A 20009-nucleotide genomic window follows, 5' to 3' on the forward strand; every position below is an offset into this window, starting at 1 on the left:
GTTAAAAAGAGCCTGGCACATGTCTCCTCTCGCTTGCTGCTTCTCTCACCATGTGATCTCTGCACATGTCAGCTCCCCTTCATTTTCCACTGTGAGTGGAAGTAACCTAAAGCCCTCAACAGAAGCAGATGGTGGTGCCATGCTTCTTACAGAGTGTACAGAACCATATGCCAAATAAACCTCTTTTCTTTATAAACTAATTACCCAGCCTCAGGTATTCCTTTATAGTAACACATAAATGGACTAGACTCCATAGCTGCAACTTCCTGAAATCATAACAGATTTCTTTCATCTATAGTATCCTGAAAATTTCACAGTCTGTTACTCCAACTACTTAATCTTCTAGCAGCTCTCAGTTGCCCAAATGCCAAGACCTATCTTGAAACAGAGAAGGGAGAACTGGAGTTGATGAATTTATAAAGCAGAAACATGGAATCCTGCCCAGACAATGTCATGGTAAATGCTGTCACTGACTCTCAAATTCTGTAGTTAAAACAACCTCCTTCCTCTAAACCAAATGCTTTACAAATACTACCTTGTACACAGTAGGTACTTAGTAAACCTGATAACTGATTACTATTTGTTTTCTATTGAAGATCTTTTAGTCTTTATTTAATCATGACTTCTTGGGGTGGATTGCAATTGGCTACAAATTATTTTTATCTCTGTGTTCATGTCTTTTTGAAATGTGGCCATTCTTCCCATAAAGAAGTGGAATCTACTTCTTTACCCTTTAAATATGACCTTGGCTATGTAATTTGCTTTGGTCAAGGGACATTAGAAAATGTTACAAGCAGAAGAAAGAAAAGTGCTTGCTCAATGTCACCTATTTGCTTTTGCTGCACTGAGACCACCTGTGAAGAAGTCCAAGCTAGTATCACGGAGGATGCGAGAGTGAATGAAGCAGAAACAAGTTGTCCCAGGTGAGGCCCATTAGCCCACTCAGCCTGACAACTGCCAGACACATGAGGGAGGACTCACTAGACTAACCAGCTGCCTGCAGAACTGCTTGGCTAATGTGCAGACTCATGGGAAATAATATTAATATAATGGTTGCTACTTGAACTGGAGTGGTTTGTTATGTTGCAACAGACAATTGATACATCTTGTTTGACAGTCCTCCCCACCTACCTACCACTTCCTATAAGTGTTAGAAGATTTCTTTTTTTAAAATTGTAATACACCAGATAAAATAGAATCCATTTACTATATTTGTTATTGTAGTTATATATTGATTCCTGCCTCATTTGTATAAAGAATTTAAATCAGTTTACAACTGGAATTCATAAAATACAATAAGTATAAATAGAAACAAATAATTGGAATGAGGTAAAAAAAATAAAAATAAGAGAAGAAATGTTAAGACCAAATGAAACAAATTTCTTGGTCATAAAGGGCTACATAATCTATAGAATTTATCTTTAACAGTGACTCTAAAATCCCTGGTAGCCAAATGAAAAGCAAAATACATATTTTTCAACATCAGGAAAAAGTAAGCATACCAGTTGCTTGGAAAAAACAAAGTGTTTTTTGTACTGGATTCTGAAAGACATTTTTTTTTTTAATGTGGTTTCATCTTATAGGAGACAGGAAGTGACAGAGAAGACAGTATTTTCCCAAGCCAATTTAACAGCTAGCTTTAGTATGTAGTAACTTTCTATAAAAACCAACAGATAACATGAAAACAGAATTTCATGAAGGTAATTCTTCAGAAGCTGCTGAAGTTAATCTTGTTTCAAATTTTTCAAGACTTCCAAAATGTACATTCCCTGGTATGAGGCATGGATAGCATTTGGAATCAATAAGGAAGAGCATATTTGATCACTTAGTAAAGACTTAAGCTTCCTCTCTCAGGAATAGCTCAATTTCGGCATTCTTGTCAGTGTAAAATGTGAACCTCTGGATGATGTGCCAAGTTGGAAAGTAGCAAAGTTGGGTTCTGAACTCAGATCTTTCTAATTCCAAAGCTCATGCCTTTACTTTAAAGATAAAAAAAAAAAAAAAAAAAAAAAAACCCTACAATGGTATTATCAGTGACTAAAAAATCAATTGCTAATAAAAAATAGTTCCTCATTTAACATATTTGTATTCTAATAGAAGATTTCAATAACTTAAAGTCAAGTGTACGTAAAGATGGGAATTTCTGTTGCTTGAGCCAGTCCGAGAAGATTAGGTGAGAAGAGGAGGGGCAGGTTGAGATTGCCACTGAGTTCCTACGTCAGCCCTCAAACGACAGCATGTGTGCAGCCAGCCTTCTGCATCTGCCGTGACATCACCAACCAGCGGGGCAGCCCCACTCCCCACACACTGCACGTGTCAGCAGATGCTATACCGTGAATTGCTGGAAAAATGGAGTTTGACATTTTGCCCCCCCTTGGATTGCAGATCCTCAAATGTTTAACTTAAGAAATGAGTGGAATGCTAATATTTTGATTTCCCTGAAAATGTTTATACTACTTTGTCAAAGAAACACACACTAATTCTTTTTGTGTGTGTCCCCTCAGGTAAGGGTAACATGGCTTTACAAAGCCTCTGAGCTTTACCTCTGGCCTGATTATTTAATAGCTAATAAATAATTATAAAGCTAGAGCCAAGAGTGTCCAAGCACCTGTTCCTCAGAATCCAACAACTATTAATCACAAGCAGCCCATTTTCTAATTAGCTTTTTGGAATGGGCTGCTTGCTCTAAATTTTTTTAAGGACCATGGAAACCAGAGCCATACATACATTAGGGAAGAGACTTACGTCTGCCTTCATTCACATTTCATAATGGAGACAACCAAGATGTGGTGCTAATTCTATTTCGAATGCATTCATGTGTTCAGCCATCCATGGAAATGTGTCCTGTTGAGAGAAATGTCATCTGAATCACTAATTGGTCATTTCTAATATCAGCATGAAATTGCATATGACACAGAGTCTGACTCTATCAATATCCATCAAGGGGTGGACTGTTAACAAATTGTACCTACATTAAGTACACCAGTCCTAATTGGGTTGTTTGTTTTTATAACAGATAGCTGCTGTTATCAATGAAGAATTAGCTGACTGTAACAATATTATACTTCCTGAGATGAAAAGAAACTCAAAATAACCATGACTATGGGCTTATTATGTGCAAACACAATATGAAGTATTTTATATGTTGTCACTCATTCATCAAATATTTATGGGATTAATCTGTAACATTTTTCTGTGCTCTAAAATAAGGTCATGAACAAGATACAGCCCTTACTTGTAGAGTGTGGAAATTACAGCTGTAAACAGAGACAAATGAGTAATTCTTAGCATACTTAATGTTCACAACAATGCTATGTTTTTTATCCCAATGTTTACAGTAAAATAAAGTAATGCTTAGAGAAGCTAAATACCTTTCCCAAGGTCATTGTTAATAAATAGTGTCAGGATTTGAACCTAGAATTTTCTGACCATAACGATTTTGCTCTTAACTATGTTATTATTAATAAATTGCTACCCTCTATAGATTTGTGTTACTGAACAGATGCTTCACCAACTTGATTCTGTTACAAATTTCTAAACTCTTTTTTTTTCTGTTTCCTTAGCATATTCATTCAACCAGCCAACATCAAATACGTGTTGGTACTATTCCAGGAACCAGCGACACCATACCCTTTAATGATGTACTCTGTGGTAAGTACTGTGTTAGGATTTATTGTGCGTCCCCTGTTCACTAACTCCACCCCCAGGACACTTTTTGTTCCTCCTCTTACATTAAATGGAAGAAAATCTTTCTATGTCTAAGTAATATTCATTTTAGCTTGTATTGATATAACACAATTTAACAGATGCTTATGAATGAATTCTAATGCCATTTAACAGCTGCTTCTGAGAAAGAGCACTCCCATTTTGACTTGCAACAATCAGGCAACATTCCTTTTCATGAGAATCTCTTTTAATCCATACCTGTTCTGGGTGACTTCAGGTGCTAAGAGAAAGGTTAAGTACTCTAAGATTCTTGGATCTATTAATATTTTATTAGTTTCTGCCTTCCTAGTATTTATTCATAGAAGTAGTAACTTGTTGAAAGAATGCTCACAGAGTTAAATAGTTAGATTTCTTAGAGATCATACTTTCCAGGGGTTTCAAAACTTGGCTACATATTAGAAAAATCTATAGAGTTCATTAAAAATAGACACCTAGGTATAGATCAACGGAAAAGATCAAAGATCCAAGAAACTGACCAACACATGTATGGTAAATAGAAAAAGTGATGAATTTCATCAAAATTTAAAATACTTTCTCCTTGAAAGACACCATACTAGTGTTTTAGGGCTTCCATAAAAAAAATACCTTAGACTGGGTGATGTAAACAACAGAAATTCATTTTGTTATGGTTCTGGAGGCTAAAAGGCCAAGAACAAGGTGTTGGCAGATTTGGTTTCTCCTGAGGCCTCTCTCTTTGGCTTGCAGATAGACACCTTCTTGATATGTCCTCACTTGGTTTTTCCTCTGTGCACATGTATCCCAGTGTCTCCTTGTGTGTTCAAATGTCCTTTTTTCATAAGGACACCAATTAGATGGAATTAAGGCCCACCTTAATGGCCTCATTTTAATTTAATCACTTTTAAAGGGCCCATCTCCAAATTCAGTCACATTCTGAGATCCTGAAAGTTAGGGCTTCAACATATGAATTTGGGGGTAGGGGGACATAATTTATTCATAACAGAAACTAATAAGAAAATTTAAAAGGCAAGACACTGACTGGGATAAAATAATAATACATATATCTGAGAAAGGATTTGTACCCGGAATATATAAAGAACTTTTAAAACTCAGTAACAAAAATACAACTCAATAAAAAACGGGCAAAATATTGAACAGACACATCACAAAAGAAGATGTACAAATGGCCAATAAGCACACAAAAATATCTTCAACATCTTTAGTCATAAGAAGAACAAAAATTAAAACTATAGTGAGCTTCCACTACACACTTAATTGAATGGTTAAAATTTAAAAAGACTAACAATGTTAAGTATTGGCAAAAATATGAAGCATTGGGAATTGCCACACATTGCTTGTAGGGGAATTGTAAACTGGTACAACTACTTTGGAAAACAATTTGGCAGTTTCTTATAAAGCTAAATAGACACTTGCCAGATTATTAAAAGATTCCACTCCTAGGTATTCACCCAAGTGAATTGAAAAGGTCCACACAAAGACTTGTATATAAATGTTCATAGCAGCTCTGTTCATAATAGCCCAAAATTAAAAACAACCCATACACCCATCAATGAGTGAATGGATAAACAAATAGTGAAATATGCAGACAACAGAATATTACACATAAATAAAAAGAATAGACTACTTATACACCTGGAAAAACAGACGAATCTCAGAAACATTATGCCGAAGGTAAGACACCAAATACAAAGAGCTCATACTATAAATTACATATATAAAATTCTAGAGCAGGCAAAACTAATTTATATTGACAAAAATCATATCAGTCAGTGGTGGCCTAGACATGGGAGTGGGACCATTGACTACAAAGTTTCCAAGAAAGTCTTTAGAGTTATACAAATGTTCTATATCTTGATTATGGTAGGTATATGGTACATTTGTCAAAATGCATCAAACTTTGCACTTTAATGGGTGCTCTTAAGGTATGTTAATTAAGACTAACAGATTCCTGCATCTAAATTCAGATCTGCCAAATCAGAATTTTTGAGACAAAGGCCAAGCAATGATGTGTATTTAAAAGAATCCCATTCACAGGTGGTTCTGATTTAGCCCTGTGGGGCAATGATGGTCCAGCCAGTGCAGGCATCTCTATACCGCATCGCCCTCAGGTGGCCATGGAGCTTCTGCTTGGTGCCCACCATATCTCCACTCCCTTCTCTGCACCTGCAGCTCACTCTTGTATGGCAGCCAATTCTATTTAGAATAGCTCTTTTTCTTACCATGCCCTGCATTTAACCCTGGGTCATTTGACCGCTGAAATGATAGATCCCTATGGTTCTTTGCTTTTCTCTGTTGCCTATGCTCTGGCAATTCAGGGCTGCTCTAGGAGAGTGAGGAAACAAGGTGAACACAACACCTCTTATATGTTTAAATTAATGGATTCAATTAGCAGGTACTGATGACTCACCATTTCCTTGTTACTGGGCTGGATGCTGAAGATAGAGTAAAAAGTAGTATTTATAAAGATATCCCCAACTCAAGACCTGGGCTGGATACTGGACATCTATATAAGAGTAGGTGATGTTAGAGAAAAACAAGTAGACAAAGGTGTGTAACAGTGTTCAACTGGGCTCCCTTTCAACTGAGTTCCCTTTCTGTCACATTGCAAAAATTAGGGCTCCAAGCTCTTTATATAGATGGCTCAAAAATCCCTCCAGGCTCCTCTTGGTCCATTCCACATCATTCTGGATTGGAATCACGTATGTAGCCTCATTGGTTCTAGTGTTTATTTTCACCCTTCTCTCCTCCTCTTCTTCAGATGTCCTCAATGATTCTTGTGGTCCCTGCCCCACAGCATAGTCCTGCTTAGATCTTATCTTTTCCCTTGAATCACAGTCTGCGTCAGCATCCCAGGCCCCACAGGCTGATAAGACAAGGTCAACCTGACAGCTACACTGTGAGGAAGTGACCAGCGCTTTCATAGAGGTAGAAGCACAGTATTCCAGGAGCACTGAGCTAGATTACTTCAGTTCACAAAGTATTTTTCACATATATTATCTCATTTGAGCTGATATGGGACTGATAATAATAGTTGCCACCATTTATTGAGTTCCTACCATGTCTATATAAGATACTGTGCTAAGCACATTGCCCTTTTTAAACCTCGTTTGATCCTGGCCACAAATTGTATGATGTATGTAGTACGTTATTCTCATTTCATAGATGTAGAAACAGGCTGAGAGAAGTTATATAACTTTTCCAAGGTCACATAACTAGAAAGTGACACAACTGGAATTTGAATTCAGTTATACAGGACTTCAAAGTCCATACACTTAACTACTACTGTCATTAATGACCGTAGTTTAATAATATCCTGCTCTCAAAAATGATAGGTTTTTATTTTCCTTTCCATGTTGATCCTTAAATGCTTCAGAGAACCCCAGGAGTAATTATTTAGTGGAGGACTCGACTAAACTAAAATCATGACATAGTGTCAGATTCCCCTAAAATTTCATTAATATAAAGATATTTAGTATTTTTAGGTAACTCTCTTCACTGTAGTGCTCACTAAACAAGACCTTTTCCAATCATTCAGGCCTCTTCTTCTACGTTTCAAAAATCCAGCCCTGCATTGCAGCCCATCAGAGAATTTTCTCTCCCTTTTGGGGATTAACCTCCCACTAGCACTGTGGCCAAGCATAATCTCCACAATCACAGTGGTGCCCTGCAGCCTGGCAGTCCTGCAAGGTCCTTGGTTCTTGTGGAGGGGGCCCTCCTTTCCATGTTTCATGTTCCAAATAGAGGGACCACATCAGAGTTAAATTCCCAGTCCTGGCTTCTCCCTGTCCCCTACCCACTCTTCTTCTGAGAGGAGGAGTGACTTTTCAATTTGGAATGCATTATATGTAGCTTAGCCCCTTTTGTAATAGGATCTTCTTGGCATCTATCTGCCTGGAAAGAGCATGCATTCTGACCTGCTCTCTGGTATACGAACAGGTTTATTGGAGTAGGCCCTGGCCCTGTGGACTAGGCCTGTAGTTTTCTAGTTCTGTCCCTGACTGTGTAGAGAAGATGAATTCTTAGGTGTAGTATTAATAAGGCCATGTTTGCCACACACATAAGCCACAAGTTTCAATCCAAGATATTTGTACATCATGTAATTTATAAAATATCAGTATCCTCTGTTAAGAGATTGCTAATACTTTAACTGATAAATTTTGAAATATTGGTAGCATAACACAAAAGCAATTAATTTGCTTGTGTAAATTCCAGTCTGCGCTTGAGAAAGTTTCCCTTAACTCAGTAATTCAGGACTCCAGGTTGCAGAAAGCTCTACTATCTTTAATACTTGGCTTCTAAGATCTCTCTAATCAACAGTCGCTAACTAGCAGATGGGAGTAGAGAAAGGGTAGCAGATCTCAGGGGAGGCTTTTCTTGGACAGGCCTGAAACTTGGCGTGCCTCACTTCTTCTCACATTCCAGTATCAGAAGTTAGTCACACAACCTTACCTAACTGCAAAAGAAGTTGGAAATAGTCTATTTGTGTGCCCAGAAGAGAAGTAAAATAGGTTTGATTAATGCTTAGCCAGTCTCTGCCACATATCCAGAATATATAAAGAACTCCTACAGATAAATAAGAAAAAGCCAAAAAGAACTTAATCAAAAGTGGACAAAAGACAAGAATAGGCATTTTACATGAAACATGAATACCCAACAAATGTATCCAGAGATGTTAACTTTGTTAGTAATCAGAGAAATGAAAATTAAAACCACATTGAGATATCATTTTCCCCCCAATAGATTGGCAAGACATAAAAGTTCTGATAATGTCAAGCGTTGGCCAGGAAGTTTAGTGTAGCAGACAGTATCAGTGCCTGGCCATCTCTCCCCAGAGGTCTCCTGCCTACATCAGTTCACGCACTGGCTTACAGGAGCAACTCACATCCAACAAGGAATAGGATATGCCATTTTTCACAAAGGATCCCCAGTGTGAATGAGCCCCAATTTCCCATGTGTAAGATTAATTATTCATATAATTTTCCTATAACTTTTATTGACTTTCCTCTCTTCTTTTTCTCAATATCACAGTCCACAGTGATTTCTGGGTCCATCCTCCCAAAAAACTACTTGTAACTCCAAATCTTTGTCTCTGGATCTGTTCTTAGGGGAACCCAAACTTAGACTCTGAGTAACGGGAATTCTCATTTCTCTCACTGATGATGGAAGCATAAATCTGTACAAAGCCTTTTAAAAAAACCAATTTGTCATTACTTAGTAAACTTGAAGAAATCAGCTCAGACGTTTCTAAGTGCACATCATGGAGACATTTTTGCACCAAATATATCAGAAAACATTATTCACAACAGCATGGAGATTTGTGCCAGCAAAAATCATGGAGTGGACTACATGGTAGATATCATGCTGGGATTGAAGATATAACAATAAGTTTGGGGGATTTTTAGATGTTTGCTTTTCCAGATCCTTGACATGCAATCCTATGCCCCAATATAGAAGATGGCATGTCTCATTCATTCATATCTTCATTCTCTCAATAAACAATATTTTCTGTGAGCTAGTGAGCTCTGCAGAATAACAAGTCGAAGGTTCTCTGGGAACCCAGGAACTAGTTATGATAGAGAGGGGAACAGTCAGATAAACTGACTAAGCTAAGTGCTGGCTTGGGGTCAAGTATAGGGGTTGTACAACTTGGGGTTTAGGAATGCAAATTACCAAGTCAAATAGATTTAGGTTTGAACCCAGCTCAGAAGCTCCTTGGTAATTTTGTCTCCTTGAGTAAAATCTTAGCCTCCCTGAGTTTCACTTTCCTATAAATTGTTTTAACAATAGTATTATATGAAAACGAAATAGTACAATATAAGAATAAATGCTAAGCATAGGCCTATACATTGTGTACACTCAATAAATCCTGGCTATGTGGGAGCAGGCCAAGATAGTGATGAGGGGGGATTGGTGGGGGGTGAAGAAAGGCTATCACAATGGACACCCAAAGAAACGATGGCTATTCAAGGCCATAAGTGAACAAAACAGGGAATGAGACCTCAACTTCCTAATAACTGGAGTTTGGAGTTGTTGACATTACTGTTTGGTGTGAGGAAAATCACTCTCAAGATATGAAGGCTTAACAAACCTGTGGTACCTATGCTATCATAAGCAGCTATTGATGGCCATTAAAAACATTAATCTCTATAATGTGTTTATGATACAACCTTCTGGGTGGGGTTTTATTTTTTTCATTTTCATAATTTTTCATTTTTCATTCTCCATTTTTTTTCCCATTTTCATTTTGGGTGATTTTTTTTTCCCCTAAAGTCCTCATAATCACCCAGTACTTCTTAGCACTAACATCAAACATTTACCTGCCTAGGTCACAGTTGGCCCAGGACTGAGCTAAATTGTGTTCTTTCCCTAATCAACCAAGCCTACTAGTCATTTTTAACTATTCCACACAAAATCCAATTCCCTATACCATGTCTTTTCATTCCCTTCATTGGCTTAGCCAATAATGTGTATATATTATTAAATTAACTGTGAAAATACTTACTTAAACTCTCACAAGGGTGAATATTGAGAATTATGTGTAATGTATCGGGCCATGTGCGCATTATGGATTCAAACTGCAACCCTACAAAATCAATCTTCGTATAACTTGGAGTCATTACCGAATTACTACCCAGTCCTGTTTCTTTAATGCTAAGAAATCTAAGATTTTCATCTTTTATCTACAGTCTGTTATCCACTCCCCCACCAAAGCTTTTTCAAGCCTCCAGCATCCCACAGCCATGTGCCCCTGTCCAAAACTGCACCTAGCATTCTTCAAGGTTCTTGCTTGGTATGTTTTGTCACCTGGCTTCATTACTGCTAAAAACACTGCTCAGATTAGATTAGTTAATAACCACTTAGGGTCTTGTTCTTACAAGCGGTTACTGTTCCTACTGGCCACTCTTCTCATTCTGCAATTTTATACTCAACATGCCAAATGCCAGATCCTAAACTGAGAAACAAAATGAATTAGATTTTGATTCCTTCGCTCACACATGCCCATACATTCTATCTTCTGTCTTTGGAAGTCTACTTTTGAAAGTTCTGGTTAACTCCTCTGCTCTGATCTTCTTTGGATACCCCATCCATCCTGCTTCAAATTCAATTAACATATTTGAACCCTTCCTTTCTTCCCATCCAAAATTATATCTTGCAAGCTAACACAAAGGTGAATATTTCAGAATTCCTGCTCTCTGGGAGTTAACTCTCTGGTAACATAGACAAGAAAACACATGGTGATGGCACTGTGTCATAAGCACTATATCCCAGAGTGCTGTAGAATAACAAAGAGGAAGCATGAAGGACTTTCCAGAGGGCATGATGCCCAAAATGTCTTTTGAATGGCAAATGAGCTTGCAAAGAGAAGACAGGTCAGTGAGAAATGCCACAACAGCCCTCCCTTCCTCCATGAAAAGTGTCCCCGTATTCACTCTCTGGTGTTACCTAATTCAGTGCAAACTCACCATCAGAGCTTTGTCAGCTAGAACCTCAGTTTCCAAGGTGTTGACAAGCCATTAAAAACCATGAGACACACACTAGAGGTTATTTTTTTTTAAGTTTTACAAAACATTCTAGATGCATTCCTGGTAATCCTGATAGTGATTGCCAATCCCTGAATCAGAGATATTAATCCCTTCTCCTTGGCAGTGAGGATATTTATGGGCCAGGATTGGATCAATCTCTTCATCCCATTTATAATAATGGAGGAGTTGAGGAACTGCTGAGGTTCTCTAAAACCTCAGGAGCATTATGTGAACTGTTGGGGCTTGAGGATGTCCAAGGAATAATCCTCCGTGAGTTCAAATAAAACTGAAAGTGAGGAATAGGTATACATATGGTGACCAAAGCATCGGAGTCATTACTATTTAAAGTTGGATTGGAACATGTGTTTTATTAATAGTGTACTCAAGAAGTCACCTTACACACCCAGTCATGGACAGAGCTGGAAAACTCAGCCTACTCCACAGGGGTAGGGCCTACCCCAGTGAACCTATTCATGGCCCAGAGAACAGATCCAAATATATGCTCTTTCCAGGCAGACAGATGCCAAGGAGATCCTAAAAGGGACTAAGCCACCTTCAGTGCAGTTCCAAATCCAAAGGTCCCAGAGGAAGAGTGGGCCAGGACCAGGAGTCTAAATCATAAAGTTTGGTTTGTCCACATATTTATTTCCCTGTCATATATGCAAAGTGCTTAGACAAAGGGACTGTGCCTTAATCACCTTTTTATCTCTGGTGGCTCAGCTCTGTGCCTGATACACAGTAGACACAAAAGACTTGATTGCTCAATTAATTTTATGACCTAAAATTTCCAATGCTAAAAATGTTAATATTCCACTATTTCCCCCAATTATGTTACCTGGATGCTATTTCATCTTACTCTTCTTTCTTCCCCTCTCTCTACCCAGGGTTCTGAATCCATCCTTCCTAGAACATTTCCTCTTTCACCCTCACATAATTTATAAACCCATTATTATGTACTTTAGTACTAAAACAACATTAGCCTTAGAAAGTAGTGTTAATGGAATTCTAATAGGAAAAAAAAATCAATTATTGAGATGTCTAACAGTCTGTATCTTTTTGCTTCTTTCTAAAAAGAAAAGAGAGGGAGGAAGGAAAAGGAGGAGGGATGGGGAGAAGCAGAGGCTGGTGTGTGAGAGGTAATGGGGTCCTTGGAGAGATTAGAATACCTATGGCACTAACTAGAGAGGCAGTATAGACTAGTGGTTACATCCAGTGACTCTAGATCCAGACTGCTTGGCTTTAAATTGAGTCTTCCATTTACTAATTGTGATCTTGGGAACGTCCCTTAAGCTTTCTGTGCCTCAGTTTCCTCACTTTTAAAATGCAGATAAGAAAAAAGAACCTCACAGGGTTGTGGGGAAGTGCCTGATACACAATAAACACTATACAGGTGATGGCTGTTAATACCACTCTGGGGGGAGTTTCTAGTAAGTTCAGGGCACAAATGGAATCAAGAATCTGGATATGGCTGGGCGTGGTGGCTCACGCCTCTAATCCTAGCACTCTAGGAGGCCAAGGTGGGCAGATAGTTTGAGCCCAGGAGTTTGAGACCAGCCTGAGCAAGAGCGAGACCCCGTCTCTACTAAAAATAGAAAGAAATGCTTTGGACAGCTAAAAATATATATAGAAAAAAAATTAGCTGGGCATGATGGCACATGCCTGTAGTACCAGCTACTTGGGAGGCTGAGGCAGAAGGATTGCTTAAGCCCAGGAGTTTGACGTTGCTGTGAGCTAGGCTGACGCCACGGCACTCTATCCAGGGCAAAAGAGCGAGACCCTGTCACAAAAAAAAAAAAGAAAAAAGAAAAGAAAAAAAAGAATCTGGATATGAAGTGAGGCATAGCATGTACCAGAGGTCACTTCAAAGAGGGACAGGATGTTCCAGCACAGTAACTAATGGCCATCTATCCTTTCACTACCCTGACCTGTGCCTGTGGCAGGCATTCCATATCAACTATGGAATTCATTCTCTCTTAGCCTACCACACAGCTTCAGAATTCTTCTCCCAATACCATACCAGGCAGCCACTCCCAATTAGACCAAAAAATACAATGGAACCTACTTGCTATCCCTGTTGGAGGCCAATGCCAGGGTCAGTCACCAGGGAAGTGACTATAACATGACTTTGGATTGGGTCTCTTGGAGGCCAGGTGCAGACCAAAGGGGCCACCTGGGGCAGGGACCTTTCATCTATAACCCAACCCTACTGAACTTCCTTCTACTGATAAGAAGTCAAATCATATTTTAAAGCAAATAACCAGGGAAACTTCCATTAGGACAACATACAGTGACACCAAGACCCAAGTGCTCACATGATAGGTAAGTCACTTGATTACTTTGTTCATTTTCCAGTGCTTGGGCCATATCCTCAGTGTTTTCTTTTCAAAAATTCTACCTCCATTTACTATTCTTACTTACTTGGTCTTTTCAAAAATGTATATTTTTGAATGTATATTTTGAAGACAGTAGACTTGGAGTGATGATGGAAATTAGGGAGGAGAATTAGTCAAGGAATAGTGCTGTCATGCAATTGCTCCGGTAGATTGAACTGAATGTGTTGGGAATTTGAACCTCTCCTTTTAGTGACAAAGAAATAAAGCTTCCTTTTTCCAAGTTGGAAAGTCTTATCTATTAAAGTGCTCATCTGCCTGTGTCTCCCTTTCCACATCTAGACCATTATGGCAGAATAAGCATATATTGTAATTAAGCCCTAGACCCAAGGGTGAAAGTCCATCATCCTGAAGACTTAATGAAACTAAAGGTTTCCCAAAAGCTTCCACTTAAGTCCTACCCCTTGGGTAAATTTCACACGTGGCAGCATTGACAGAGGAGGGAAAACCTGACCTTAGAATCTGATGGGGAATGAGTGGTATTCTTTTTTCCCTTACATGTTGCAACCGGCTGACTGCACAGCACCTTACATTTCTTTTGGCCTTACATTTCCTTCTCCCTGCTGACTCATTTTCTGAATTTATGCCCATCTGACATCACCATGGGATCTCCCAGAGGAGTCGGGGATGAAGATTCTGCCTTCAGAGGCCCCAATTTGGGTAACTTCCAATCACAGGCTTACCCCATTGCTCAACATTTGCAAGTGATCACCTCCAGAGGGAGCTAACCCCCACTGTCTTAGTTCTTAAAGTACCAGGCAAAGAATTGCCAAATACAGATTTTTTTTCAGTCTCCAGCATTTGATAAATTAGAGCAATGTTCTCACATTTGTGGGGGCCCTGTAATGATGCCAGAGGGCAGTGATGTGGGAAGGTAACTCATCCATGAAGGAGAAGGAGAAGTTACTTGCAAAGAACAGAGACGTACAAGTTTCCTCAGCTCATAAACGCCAATGGCAGGAAAAAATAATGGCTGTACTTCGCTTTCCCAAATTGTTCTGCAAAGGGGTACTGTTTTCCTCTTCAAATTTCTCTGACCCTAACCCTACTATATCTAGTTGCACCTTAATAAAACATTAGCAGTTATGTTGGTAGAAATGGAAGGCCATAAGGAGAGCAAAGAGGGGGTGTACAGTCTGACTTGACCTTCAGACTTTATCAAACTTGTAAGACATTTTCAACTTAATATTGAAGTTTCCTCTGAGATGCGGATATTCATGCTGGTGGGCTCTAACCAATGTAAGGCTGGGAAACAGCTGTATGGAATCTGCAACTCCTAGATATTTTAAGGCTTGGCTGATGCTCTGCAACATTTCCAAGTTTCCACATAATACTCAGCTAAACTGAACAGTAAATAATGAGCACCGATGGAATCAGACAGAAGAAGCATAGCTTCAGGCTGACAGCTGACATAAGAACCACCATTCTCTGCAGGGAAGTGGAGCTCCCAAGGTACAGCCTGGGGAGGAGAGAAACAAGGAGGTGATACTGCCAGTGTGCTGCGGCCCTGAGACCCCAGAAACATCTGGTTGATCCTGCACAGCTATGCCAGAAAGAGTACCTGGGAATGGCAGAGAGGCTCCTGGAGACCCAGCCCCTCAGTGAAAGAAACCAAGCTCTGTTTTACAATTTCCAAGGCAAGATAAATACGAGGTCTCAGCCAGCATAGAAACAAGCCTCTTTACCTCTCCCCAAACACCTCTGTCCCCAGCTGCACAGGGCTTAGCAGGCTGAGGACTTGGGGCCTCAGTCTGTGCAAAAAAGGAATCTCCTGTGTTCTAATTAGTGAACTCAGTAGGCTTAAAGGATGCCTGGGATCAGGGGATTAAAAGAAAAGAGTGGCCAAGGGACCGTATTTCGCCTGCAGTCACCCCAAGGCCAGAAAACATATTAGGAAAAAAAAGAAATTGGAACCAAAGCAAATCCAAAATGGCATGTCTCACAGCAATATTATCCTTATGAAAATTGCAGTGACCTCTAAACAAAAAGTGAAAACTGCATAAAGTGATAAGATGCTTAGCTGAGATGCTGGTGGAGTCCCACCTGGATTACGATATCCTCCCAGCCAGGGTCCCTACAACGAGTCACCCCTCCTCTGCATAATGGTGGCAAATTCACCTTTCAGAACTTTACTGTCATCATGTTATTATCCTCTGCTCAGGAAAAGTTAAATGTATGCTTGCTGCAACTCCTAGATGGTAAGCTTCCTCTAGCTGTCCTTATTCCTCAGCATAGAACTCAGCTCAGGTCAGGATATTCACCTCCTCCATGAGGAGGCCCAGCCAAAGCAGTAACAGCGTGTGCTCCAGTGTCCGACAGACCTGCTTTCAATGCCAGCCCTGCACTTGACCATTGGCAGACTGTATTCACATTATTTAATTTTTCTAGCCCCATCCATAAAACAAAGGTAATATCAAACCTCACAGTAGTTGTCAAAACAAAAATGACAAAATGTGTCTAAAGTGCATGGCATTACACAATCTGGAACTTGCTGAAAATCCATTGATAATATTTTTTGCTTATTAATCATTATGTTTTCCAAATGGTCTGTGATTTGCTCTTTGTACTTGACATGTAAAAATTATTTTTAAAAAAGAAGCAATGCATCACCTTACCAAAACTAGGGAACAACAAAATATGTCTCAGGAAAACCAGATTCTGACGAGGGAGGATAAAACCTGGAGAAGTTCTGAGGGCGGGTAGCAGCTTTATTTGATGGTTGGTCTCTTTTTGTTTGCAAACTCACTACACAAGCTCTTCCTACTTGTCCTCTGCATCTTCCATCACATCCTAAACAGTTCTGAGACCTCAAATGACAACAGTAATAGCAGCTCTACAGAAAGGCTGAAATAGAAGACACAAGCCTCAACAGACACAAAGCCTGCCTCCGAGAAAGTTCTGTTATCTAAATGCCACTGTGTTGAATCCATAGTCTTTGCTTATAGAGCTCATGTTTTCTTCAACCTACCCTACAACATGACAAGGTTGACAGCACACAGCCTGGTTTTGCACCCTTTGAAATTCATCAGAAGACATATTTTACATGAACACAGCTGAGAACTATGTTGGGAAGATGCTATGTGAGTTGTGCGTGAGGCTGTGTGGAGAACACTTGCCAAGCCTGCTATTCTGTGTTTCTACGTGTTTTTACCCTGGAAGTTGTACTCCCATTTGGCTGTTCCAGTTCCTTCAGGGGACTAAGGTAAGTTTCCATCTTAAAAGAAGTAATTCAAAAAGGAAATGAATTTGAAAAGGAGATTAGATGGTGGTCATCCTCTTGCTGCCCAAATTCAGATGTCTATTAATCTTCAGGGCACATAAGACATAGAAAAGATAACATCTAAAGAGCAGAGGAGAGTGCGAACAAATTTAGGGTCAGAACAAGAAAACAGAAGATGCCTGATAAGTGGTAGATTTGTTCCACTGAAAAATACCAGCATATTATGGAAGCAACAGGAGAACAAAGAATAAAGAAGTTTTCATTAATATATGTTTTGAGAAGCAAAGCAGCATAATCCAAAAAGAAGAGCTCTACTCTTAACTCTGCATATGACATAGAACAATAAATGCCTGCTGCAAAGGGACCCAAAATAAGATCATTTGTTAACATGAATATTTTAGGGAGAAAGAGAGGAAACTTTTCACTGTAATGAAACCAAATGTTTGCTTATGCTGCTGAAGAGCCCTGGTGTCCAAGCGGTGAAGGCAAATGAACAAGAACCTTCCTCAACTTTGTGTTCACCTTTCTTGTACCTTACATGTTGATCCAATCAGGTGAAAGGACTACAGGTGTTTCTGAGTCCAGGGTCCACGACGTCATAAACATAGGGTTGTTTTAAACCAACGCTGTGTGGAGCTATTGCCTTAACAGAATTTGATGGCCAAGGCCAGAAACCTCAGTGTGACTCAGACTAGGAAGAAAAAATTGTAACCTTCAGAGCTGTCATAGAAAATTAAACAAAGCCTGTGAGAGGGCTCAAAATTTCAAAAAGAAATAGCTTCAGCAGTTGGAATCATTAGTTTACTAAAGTCTACTAAGAGGGGAGGCTTTTAGAAAGTTTCCAAATAAACTTTATAGACCTAACTTAAATAGGCTGATAGTAGAGCCTTTGGAAAGATTCAGAATATCCTAACCACTTACAATTATTTCTTTCAATGCCTTTTATTCTTCTCTTGTTCCTTCTGCTTAAATGCCTCTACTTTCTTACACCCCAACACTAAGCACCCTAGACACTCTCTACATTGTCTCACATAAAAAGTGCATCTATTCTTTAGGATACTTGTTTTATTTTATGGTTAGTGTTTTTTATGTTCTCTCCTAGAAATCTTTGCTTTGTCCAAGGTCAAAAAGATAATAATGCTCCTGTGTTTTCTTCCAGAAGCTTTATAGTTTTAGCTTCTAATTTTAGGCTCATGATCCATCTTGAATTAATTTATGTGTGCAATGAGAGAAGGGATAGACGTTGTTTCTTTTTTCCATGTGTTTAGCCCAGTTATTCAAACACTATTTGTGGAAAAGATTTTCCTTTCCTCATTGAAATACCTTGGAATGTTTATTGAAAATCAGTTGACCATATATATGTGGGTATATTTTTAGACTCTATTTTGTTCTGATGGCATATGTGTTTGTTTTATGTCAGTACCACACTGCCTTGATTACTGTAAAATTTATAGTAATCCCCTCTTAGTTAGGTTTAACAGATAATGTGATCCATAGGCCTAAGACCTAAATTCTAGGGCCAGCTTTGGTATTACACAGCTGTGAAATTTTGAATAAGTCATACAAATTCTCCATGACAAATTCATTCGTCTATAAAATAAGAGGTAGTAGATCAAGGTTGCAAACTAAAATATTTGGCAGGTAATGTAAATGAATTAATCTGGAAGATATAATACAACAGTACAATAGGGAGTGGTGGAGATTATGGCAAAGCTCATATCCAGTCCAAAGATGAAAGTTACCATTTTATTCTAGCTTGCAGTAATGCGAGCTCACTGCTGCCATACTTTCTTCCAGAGGAACCAGAAATCTGGATTTTTATGAGAAATCTTTCTGTTTTTAAAGCATTATGTAGCCCCCCCCAAAAAAACTCAGCCCTTGAACTGCCACTTTGAGATCCCTGAAGTAGCAAATCTCTCAGAATGCTAGTATTTTTTTTTTTTTTTACAGAGTTATTGTGAAGAACATAAGGTGGGGTAACATAAGAAAAGGCCTAGTACTGTGCTTGGTACACAATAAATGTCTAATAAAAAATTCTGTCTCTTTTTTTTTCCAGATTAAGCATTCTATAACTTGTATCTCAAATCTTTACCATTAGCCCTGCATTTCTTACAAGCTGAGAGTCATTTCCTCCCTTAAATCCAGCATTACCTTGCTCTCTACTGAGTTCACAGTCTAGCCTGTGTTGGGATCTTTTGGTTACTCCTCAGATCCCTCCCTCCACCCTTCCCCAGCCCAGTCTGCACCCAGGTAGCACGCCTCATGTGAACTTCATGAACAGGCATTTTTGTCCTATGGCTCCCTATTAGGTTTAGCCAATGGAGACATCAACAGGAGGGTGAAAGAAGAGGGAGGTCAGAGTATTTATTTTCCCTGTGTCCCACTTGCTAAGTCACCAGGGTTGACTCTGGTCTAAAGCCATAGATGTCTTCAGGCTATTCTCTCCATAGAGTCCAGGCTAAAAATCAGCAAAATGCCACAGACTGGGTGGCTTAAACAACTGAAATTTATTCCTCACAGTTGAAAGCTAAAAAGTCCAAGATCAAGGTGCTGTTGAATTCAGTTTGCTAGTATTTTAGTATTTTATTAAGGATTTTTGCATCTATATTCATAAGGGATACTGGTCTGTAGTTTTCTCTCATGTCTCCTCTTATGAGCTCACTAATCCCATTCATGCCCCCTCCATAACCTAATTATCTTCCAAAGGCCTCACCTCCAAATGCCGTCACACTGGGGATTAGGACTTCTGCATATGTATTTGGGGGGTGGAGAATACAAACATTCAGTCCATGGCAGCCAACCACATTCTTTGTGTTCTATTAGCCACTTTTTCCTGTTGACCCATTGGACCAAAAGGCAGTTAATAGCTCTCATGTTCTTTTAAACCCTGTCCACTCACTTATACATCATCTGATGTGCTACATCATCTTGTGCCTGAGCATTGTGTAATACACCAGCCCCTCATCCCAGAGCAAAACCCCTCCTCTGTTCCCTTTCTGAATCAATGGTGCCATTATCCTGCCAATTAACCATCCTTACCGTGACGGTGCTCTAGTGGAAAGGAAGATTGTCATGGCACCCCTGTCCCTCACTCATCCCTAAAAATGAGAAACCAGGAAAAAAAAAAACAAAAAAACAAGAAACTTCATCTGCTAAAGAGTAGGACTGGTT

At 39.2% G+C, this 20009-nt stretch overlaps 1 pseudogene; it reads left to right on the top strand.

The window, feature by feature from the left end:
• The first annotated feature begins 819 nt into the window (after window positions 1-819).
• Window positions 820-20009, top strand: part of LOC138384914 (follitropin subunit beta-like) — a 64472-nt pseudogene continuing 45282 nt past the window's right edge.

This window comes from Eulemur rufifrons, chromosome 6 (genome assembly GCF_041146395.1).
Source record: "Eulemur rufifrons isolate Redbay chromosome 6, OSU_ERuf_1, whole genome shotgun sequence".
Classification (NCBI taxonomy): domain Eukaryota; kingdom Metazoa; phylum Chordata; class Mammalia; order Primates; family Lemuridae; genus Eulemur; species Eulemur rufifrons.